We start from the raw sequence: 10,259 nt of genomic DNA, 5'->3' as shown, positions 1-10,259 counted from the left end.
GCTTGCATGCCTCAATGGCAAGTTTCTCACTTCCAGCAACAGGTTTACATCATTGGCCTTCGATCAAAAGATTTTGTGTGGTGTTCAACATCGACTCATGTATTCACACCACGTGAATTGTACTACAGTACCTTGAGGGTTATTATCATTATCGGTGATTCCTCTCGTGCCTGTTAACAGCTTACATCATTGGCTAGTAATTAGGAGATGTCTTTCCATGTTCGACATCAGAACATATTTTCACATGGATTGACTTGTACTTCGGGCAAAGATTGAATGAGTTTGAAGACCCCGGATCTAGTTTCATCCATTTGGGCTCTGATATATTCAGGAAAATAAAGACATCAAATGTACTCTATAGCTGCACAAATAATCATCCAAGCTAAAGGATGATGGCTCTACTAGAATGATCAGTCTGCCACACAGACAATTGTCTGTCCTATGTACATGAAAATGACTTTATAAAGTTGAGTATGGGAATGGCCGCCTTAGCTAGATGATGAAAATATTATGAAGATAATGTATTGTATTGTATCTTATTACAGGTCACCTTCCAATTCGAAAAACCTCGAATCCTCATGATAAAGCATTTCACTCGACATCAGAAGATTTATGACCTCATGCTTTAGGGGGCAACTGTTATAGACATATTTGGGCATTGCAACCCCAATCACATATGTCCATAAACCAAGGGCTTCTAAACCTATAAAAGTGTTGTTTCATACCCTAAAATAACAAGGTCAACTGATTACATCATTTCCTAGAAGTTCTCCTTGAAAAACTGCTCAGAATTGGTCAAAACTAGACGATACCGACTACTCCATGCTGAGGGTGCGATGCATCTCACCTGTTACACACAGAGGGTGTGATGCATACGAAAAATCCCTTATGTAGGGTGCGATGAGTGAGAGCAGACAATTGCCAGAGGTAGTTTGCTAGGTGGAAACCTAGAGAATCTTCTAGAAACTGCTCATTTGACACTTGCCTCTCTGAATTCACCCAGGGATGAGTAAGAGATCATGAAATCTCCAAGTGGAACCAAGAACTATCAGAGAAATGACACTAACCAAAATCCCAAAAGCTGACTCAGCCCCCTACAAATATCTATATATGGATCTCTCATCCTAGAGATCTAGAGGCTGGAATTTTGTATTTTATAATGAAGTGTTGTTGGTTTCTCTGTGAAGCATTGTATTGTTGGGTGATCTAGTCTTTTCATGAGGTGAAGAGGGATTTCATGCTGGGAGGATGGCGCTGGATCAGACAACTGGGTTGTAATCCTCTCTTCTACTACTTCTATCAATAAAGCTATTTGATTTTTCCTCCATATACTTGTATATCTCTGAATCTTGTATCTGTGTATGCATTTGTATGGTTAATGTACATCTGATCCTATATTGTTTATGGTTATAGACCTCTATGCTTTGATGGTATTTTGCTACTTTGACTCTATAGGTGTTCTTCGAAGTGGGACAAGTGAGAAAGGAGTGACGAAAGCTCTATCAAAGGAGAGAGGAAACAAGCAAGGAGCCAAGCGAAAGATTGAGGTTGGTACTCTTTGCTTTTCTCTCATCTATCTCTCATAAAGGAAAACACAAGTAACTTTGAATTATTTGTTTCTAATATAGCCACCCATCTTAGTGGGACTAGCAGCTCTAAATGGACACTACTTTTCTAAAAAACAACAAGGCCTCTTGTACTTTACCTAACTTGTTTCAAGAGTCATGCATGGTTTCATACGAAACTAACCTACGAATGAAAATAAGAAAACAAACAACAAAGCAAAGTAGAAGCAAAAGTAAATGCAAAAGCAAAGTGAGTAAGGAAACAAGAAAATAGACAAATGAACATGTAAAACAAGAAAGCAAACAAGCATGCAAAAAAGAAAACTAAAATAAAACGCTACTCCTACTCCTAAGCTAATGGTGCATGGGCCTGACGACATGAAGTGATACTTCCAATGTAGCCATTGGTGCATTGGTTGACCCTTGTTGGTGATGGCATGGTCCGTAAGCAACACGGTCGTGCAGACTAGCAGCTATGAAAGATACAACAATGAAGAGAGACACACTCCAAGCTTACAAGTGTCCACAGAACAAAAATGAGTGAAAGTGCATGAAATTTGGTCTGTGGACATACCATGATGCTGTGTGACACTATGTGCAGATGTTAAGCATATGCACACTCTTGACTGTGATATTCAAGCATACGTTAGGAAGGTAGACCACCTACATTGCACAAGTGTGCTTGGTAAGTAAGATTCCTCCAATGGATGAGAAGAAATGGGATTGTGTAGTTCGAGTAGAGCAAGTGAAATCTGAGTGTTCGATAGATCTTCAATGCATACAGATGAGTGATGAGGAACCTTGCATGTTTGAAAAATTTCTTGATCAGAAGTGAAACCAACCTCAGGATAGTGAGGGCCTGACATAACCATCAGCTCAGGCTGAAGTGCCTAGACAATCTGGGGGGTTTCGTCTTCATTGATAGATGGATCATCGTAGACCAGTGTCTTAGTCTAATTAATAAAGAGTGAATCAACATCGTGATCGAATGATGGGGTGAAGAGATCATGACAGCTAAGATCAGAAAATGCAGGATGTTGGTCAGCATCCTCATGATTCAATGAATCGAATAGAGGGGTAGATGAGAAGCAAGAATATTCATCCTCTGCATTTTCAGAAAATATATATGAAAAATCAAGTCGATTTTCAAAGAATTGTCAATACTCTTCATTTTCAGATGATGGACTGACATCCAGTGTGTCCTGTGAATGATCAACAATGGGTGCTTCTGTGGATAGAGATACACATGAAAAATCAAGGATGGCAGGATCACCAAGGAGGTCGGGAAAAAAATGGAGGAGGTATGGACAGACAGGGATGGTCATTTGCTGGCGGTGGATGTTCAAGCTCTCAGTCATGCTCTTCATGAATTTCAATGCATGTTGGTTGTGCAACACCAACTCTGTCGATAGATCAATCCTTGTTCAAAATACATGTATAGTCTGGAATGGAAGAACACAAGACAGTGTCATCCGAAGGATTATCCCAGTTCGAAGACATAGCCTTAGGTACAAAATACATGTGAAAAGGTATCAGACTCACAACCAAGTCTGCGCAAAAATCATAAGGAGCGATGTTAGGAGGATGTGATGGTTGAATAGAGGTGTGTGCATGCTCTCCCACATCACTTTGCGATGGTGGAGCTATTTGATGAGGGGACGACGGATAGTCACTTGTGACAATGACCATGTTTGTCTGTGATTGTGTAGCTCCATCACCGAAGTATGTTGAGTAGGGTTTAAGCTTGAAATTCTTCTTGGGATTGACAGATTGGACAAGGAAGTATTTGAATCTGTCCATGGGACACTGAAATTTCATTTGACTTTTCGAGGCTTCAAACATGAATAGACGGAAGTGCTCTGAAACTCCATGGGTGATTCGTGCAAGGCCTTCCATTGTTTTAACAAATTTTTATCAAACTCTTCAAGATCAAAATGGTGGAAAACAGATCCGATTAAATCACTGAACTACTTGAATGAGTGCACGGAGTTATGAGGTAGTGTGCCACACCATTGTGATCGGTGGTCATGAAGTGTGTGTGCAAGCAACGAAAACACCTCTATTTCATTAAAATCTTCCATGCCCTACATGGTGCATGGAAATCATCTAAGTGCTTAGGCCAGGCCACTTCGCCTTCACCATCATACATTATTTGCGAAAAGTGATCCCAGAACTCCCTCTCAACGTGAAAGATATGTCTGTTGAACAGACATTTCGGAGGGTGAACTATAACAAACTCCATGATAGATGTGCGAAGATTCAAAACAGATGATGAGGTCCCAGCTTGTGATTGGGCCCTCCTTCTGGCACCAAAATGTTGATGGTGTTGGACCAATCAACATTTCAGAGGATCTCCTCGATAAGAAGTCCCAATTAGACCCCAGACTATTTGGTGTAGGAGTCCCAATAGTAGGTTGTATGGTAATACCTTGACCATGATTTCGCACAGAGGAAAGTAAGATAACTCTATTGGTAGCAAGGGTGTGACAGCTACAGTGAGCCAAGGAAGGTGCATGAGAAGTTCTAACACATGGGGGTTGAGACGAGTGCGCTCCTTGGAAATGTTGGATAGCATGTAGTTAAGAAGGCAACACACGAGAAAATATGCATCACAACATGGAAGGCAAGTTAGCTAGCAATCCAAAGTGATGGTTAAACTAACAACACATTTTAGAAAGATTCATACATACATACACAGGTAGCTATACATGCATGCGTAAGTAAACATATACATATATCATTTAGAGTAAACCAGATAGCATAGAATACAGTACAACACATGCATGAAATGTGCCAACTCTTGTTATATTAATAAGTGTAAGTTCCAGTGATACAGTACATCCATGTCCATTGGTAACATTGAAAGGAATATAATGAAAAATCAATCTGGTAGTTCCGGTCTTGGTTTACAGGGGAAAATCTTTGTGTATATGTGTTTTATGTGTTATGCTCTCACATTGTTTATTTTCTGTGTTTTAGAATTCGTATGCAGGTAATTTCTATACGGGGTTAAAACCTACACACCCAAGATAACTCCAATTGACATATGTAACTTTTATATATTACAAAACATATCTAACATTTAGACTCTCAATAATCTAAATAAAGTATTTATATTTCTTAAAGTATCTTTAATAATAATGATTTATTAATAATATTAATTGACAAACCAATTATTGAAATTCAAAAGTATATATTTATACAATTTTAATAAATTATAATATATACTCATATAATCCCAGCTCGGGGTGGTAAACACATTAAAAGTGTGAGGCAAGAGGAAGTATGCAACCTACTGTCACCTGATCATTGGACGAGGGAGGATGGGTTAGCTCACTCTCCACTTTCCCACACATGATACCAATTAATATGGTGAGTACACTCAATGGCTCACACCTTAAGGCAAGTCTCAAGGCAAGTGATATCACAAATCCTTAGTTCATCGTTACTCCTCTGCTTTGGTTTCCTAATTCTACAGGAGTGGTGAAGTCACTCCCCACCCTCCTCTATCATCTGTTAGCATGGAGGATTGTTGTTTCAATTTTTGCTACTGGGGACTGTACAAGTCCTCTTGATCCGGACATCCTTCGTATTGAATTTTAACCTATGTTGTATGAATTTTTGGTGGTTCCTTATCCGAGTGAGGTTGGAATCATTTTGGTCCTCTATAGTTCTTTTCTTGTGCTAGACATCTATCTCAACAGGGAGAGGGGCCACTGGGATATCATAAATCCCCTACTCACAACATGGGTTTCCTCTGGTTGCACAAGGGAAATGAAATCTTCCACAATTGGCTCTTTTGGTCAAGGTGTTTTTTAAGGATTCAAATATTATGCCTATTTATACTATTATAGGTGAATATTCTAGTTTGAAAAGTCATACATATAGAATGTAGGTGAATATTCGATAAAAAACATGTAATTTACTATTAAAATTGGTAAATTTTTGGCGCATATATATATATATATATATATATATATATATATATATATATATATATATATGAATTTTTTTAACCAAATGGGTGAATACTATTTTCAAAAAATGTCCAAAAACTAGCCAATTAGTGAAATTCTGCCCCTAAAATTTTCCTTGTTCTTGGTTCGATGAGGAATCATAGTGATAGTCTCATGAAATCCATGGTGCAAATCTTTTGGAACTTGAACAACCTCCCTTTAGTTATCAAGCAGGTGCTTCCTCTCACCTTAATTTCCAAGTTTTGATTGCAATTTCTCACTCTCGATTTTATACCTTGAATTTCCAAGCAAGACAATAGCTCCCAATCATGGTTGGCACTCCCACACGACATATTTCTCACTGACAATATCTTTGTCATTTTGGTTTTTCTAGCATGTTCTCTTTTTTTGCATATATATGTACTCACATAAACACTCTCTATAATAATAGCTTTTGTATCCTCAATATTTATTTTTGGACAAAAGACTAATTATTCAATTGATAATCTAGTTTCCCATAAGTAAATCACAAAAGATAATAGTTTGATATATAACTGTTTGATGAATTAATAGTTTGTTTGACATACAGGGTGCATTGGAGTTGCGGAAGTGGTCCTAATACCAAAGCGGAAGCTGTAGCTCTTTGGGGTCTCCGTGGTTCAACAACGTCCTGCGTATCCCTCACCTATAGATATATTAGACAAAGAAAATAAGAAAGATTGTCTAATTGTTTTGGGAGACCCTCTTTCTTATTCAAGATTTATTGAAGGGCTCCCATCCCACTGACAAAATATTAGAAAATCAGACAAAAAAAAAATTAGAAAAATATTAGAAAATTTATTTTCAATAGCATGTTTCCATTTCCTTTGTGATCTCAATAAAAATACGAACTTGTGTCGATGAAAGTTGAAAATTCAATTTGAGAAATTTAAAAATCGATGGTCACATCAACTCCTTTCTTATTCTTTAAAGCTAAATAAATTAACATTACACACTTATAAAAGATTGCATTATCGGGGCCAGGGTAGGTCCACGGGAAGTTATGATGTGTTTATGCGACTAAGATAGTTGGGCTTCTCGTCGGCTTCGGATGTGTTTGAGAGCTCAACATTCGACTTGACCGTTGGGATTGGACTTGTTCGGTCTTCTATACTAATGCTAAGGAAATCCCCATTAAAATTCTCATATAAGCTCTCCTTTCGCACCCATTCTCCGCTCGCACCCATTTCGAAAACAGTCCTCTTCGAGAATGAAAACAAGTTACCTAAAGCATCGAGTATTTTGAAATTTATTCTCGAGAAAGAGAGTTCAAGGCCTTGTTGAATTGGATTGATTGATCAGTTGCTGTATCTGTAGTAAATGGTACATACCCACTTGCTGAACCGTACTGATTGAGTTCGCATTCAGGGCCAAGCCTCTCCAGTTGCGGTTTTTCAGTTTTCTATTGAGATTTGTCGAATAAGAGGAAAAAATGTCTCTGGAACCAGATTCTACTCCCAGCAGGGTCCCTCCCCCATTGGTTTCCAGCACTTCTCCCTCTCCTCCTCCCAGAAGTTCGTTTTCTCAGAGAAGGCACGAGGCATTTTCCGACGATATGTTCAGGAGTGCCACGGATTTACAGGTTTCTAGCGCAGAAAGTAGTGGATCGCAAGGTCGTTTGGCTTCACTGAAAGCAGAGGAAGCTGCTAATAGGAGGTTTCAAGCTACAGCATGGATAAAGAGCATGGTTGGTTCTCTAGATATTCCATGCGAGCCATCTGAGGAGGAGTTTCGTCTTTGCTTGAGAAATGGGATCATATTATGTAATCTTATCAACAAGGTTCAGCCAGGCACAGTGTCTAAGGTCGTTGCAAATCATGTTTCATCACTTCCTCCTGAAGGACGGCCTTTATCTGCTTATCAATATTTTGAGAATGTTAGGAATTTTCTCGTAGCTGCTGAAGAGATGAAGTTGCCTACTTTTGAAGCTACTCATTTAGAGCAGGAAAGCTTGCGGCCGGGTTCTACGACAAAGATTGTTGACTGTATATTGGCGCTGAAATCTTATTATGAATGGAAACAGTGTGGAGGAAATGGCTGTTGGAAATATGCAGGCCCTTTGAGGTCCCCCATGATTCCACGAAGCGCAGGAAATTTCCTTCAACGCTCAACTCCTTGTGTGCCTGTAAGGGACACTGAAACTCTGCCAGACCTATCAATTATAAACATGGATGACGGAGAAAAACGACTCGGTGACATCTTTCAATCTAAAGACACAATGGGAGCTTGGTTAAAGCGGTTTGCTGTAGAAATGACAAATGACAAGGGAAATGTTGATCAGAACCTTGTTGAAGCCATACAAACTGCTGCACCGGGCTCGATGCAAGCATTCATAAATCTTATCATTGCAATTTTTGCAGAAAATAAACAATACAAATCTCCCCTGATTCAGAAAAGCCAGGATCAAGACAATCAACTCCTTTTGGATTCTCCACAGCAGAAAAATGGTGACTGTTCACCTTTTCAAAGTCAGGATCCAAAACCTTTGCACATAAGTCAGGAACATCAGATGCGTTTGGAAGCACAAAGGAAAGAAGTCAAGGACATAAGAGTCTTATTACTTAGAGCACGGGAAGATGTACAAGGGTTTCAGGCAGAGTGGCGAAAGCATTTTGAATTGCTTGATAACCAGGTCGCAGGAATTTCTAATGCTGCTAGTGGATATCACAGAGTTCTGGAAGAAAACAAGATCCTTTATAATAGCCTTCAAGAACTCAAAGGAAGCATAAGGGTATACTGCAGAATCCGACCACATTTTGGAGGTCAATCTGAAGCCCACAGTGCAGTGGAATTGATTGGAGAGGATGGATCCCTCCTGGTCAATACATCCAAAATGGGCAAAGATGTACAGAGGATATTCAATTTTAATAAGGTTTTTGGGCCATCTTCTACACAAGAGGAAATTTACACGGATACACAGCCATTGATCCGATCTGTAATGGATGGTTACAATGTCTGCATTTTTGCATATGGTCAAACAGGATCTGGGAAAACCCACACCATGAGCGGTCCAACAGGTGCTTCTGAAAAGGAGATGGGAGTCAACTATAGAGCACTCAGTGACCTCTTCGAGTTGTCTCAAAAGAGGAAAGATTTAATGGTGTATGAAGTCTCCGTCCAAATGATAGAGGTATACAACGAACAAGTGAGGGATCTTCTCGGAGCACTGACCTCAAGCAAGAAATTAGATATTCGAAATAATGGTCATAAGGGATTTAATGTACAGGATGCTATACTTATGCCTGTTAAAGCAACTTATGTTTTGGACTTGATGAACTTTGGCCAAAAGAATCGCACTGTTAGCTACACTGCACTAAATGACCACAGCAGTCGTTCTCACAGTGTGTTGACTGTGCATGTGCAAGGTACAGATCGTGTTTCTGGGTGTAACCTTCATAGCTGCCTTAATTTGGTAGATCTTGCTGGAAGTGAGAGGGTAGATAAATCTGAAGTAACTGGAGATCGTTTGAAGGAGGCACAATACATAAACAAGTCCCTTTCATCTCTAGGAGACGTTATTGCAGCATTGGCACAGAGGAAGTCGCATGTGCCATATCGAAATAGCAAATTGACTCAATTGCTTCAGGATTCATTAGGGGGCAAGGCAAAGACTGATGTTTGTGCACGTAAGTCCTGAACCGGATTCATATGGAGAGACAATAAGCACCCTTAAATTCGCTGAACGGGTGTCCTCTGTTGAACTTGGTGTTGCACGTTTGAATAAAGAAAGTGGAGAAGTTCGTGAGCTTAGAGAGCAGGTGGACAGTTTGAAGAAGGCGTTGGCGAGGAAGGAAGCAGAAGTAGCACAGTTACAGAATGTGAGAGAATCTCTACTTATTGACAAACACAAACTCCAAACGCCAGTGCGAAGTCGTAGATGGAGCCTTGAAGCGCCTGGAATAAGCAAAGTTGAGGCACAATATGGTATTTATAATTTTGGGATGGGTACCCAAGATGACAAGTTGGTAGATTCAGGGGAAAGAACCAAGCTTAATGAGACGCCGATAGGCAAACAAAATGGCAACCGTCGGAGCAGTCTGGGAAATGACCGTAGAAATTTATCAGGGCTACAAAGTGGTGGTACAGACGGTGAAACAAATACAGGAACTGATACTGTGGCTCCATTCGCATCGAAAAAGACTTCTCAAATTAAAAAGTCACTACAGTCCTTTGGAAAACTAATCAATGGTGAAAAAAGATCTACAATTCAAGTTGAATTATCACCCCCTGTCTGTAGCGGTGAGCGAAGATTATCTAGTGGTGGACAGAGCCAACCCATCTCAAACAGGCAGCAGCCACTTACAGTGGTCAACAATTCAGGAAGTGGTCACCCTAGGCGAAATTCACTTGAGGGAAAAGCACCCGTGGGATCGAAGATAACAGCTTCTCCAAACGGGCATGCAGGGCGAACTTGCAAAACACCACCTGATCAGCAGGCGATGAAGGTGGGAAAACCTGATGTAATAACCTTCAAAAAGAGATAAACTCTGCACCAGGGTTGGAATTTGACGGTCATTTTGACCGTCAGAGGCCATTTTGCCCGTAAAATACGTTGAAATTTTTTAAATTACCGTCGGCATGAAGTCTTTGGAACGGGGCAGAACGTATTTTTGACGGCTAAAGTTTGTTTGAAAACGTCATTAATAGTTTATTTAGATACTGACCCCTTTCCATTTCAACTTGGAACGGACATTATAGT

At 39.8% G+C, this 10,259-nt stretch overlaps 1 pseudogene; it reads left to right on the top strand.

Annotated features, from left to right (window-relative positions):
- The first annotated feature begins 6,992 nt into the window (after nucleotides 1–6,992).
- LOC149171245 (kinesin-like protein KIN-14L pseudogene) lies at nucleotides 6,993–10,044 on the top strand (annotated as a pseudogene).
- The last annotated feature ends 215 nt before the right edge of the window (nucleotides 10,045–10,259 follow it).

Source organism: Pinus tabuliformis, chromosome 4_2 (genome assembly GCF_031772625.1).
Source record: "Pinus tabuliformis cultivar Carrire ecotype Pingquan chromosome 4_2, CPIR1, whole genome shotgun sequence".
In the NCBI taxonomy this organism is placed as follows: domain Eukaryota; kingdom Viridiplantae; phylum Streptophyta; class Pinopsida; order Pinales; family Pinaceae; genus Pinus; species Pinus tabuliformis.
This window is presented reverse-complemented; position numbering and strand designations above follow the sequence as displayed.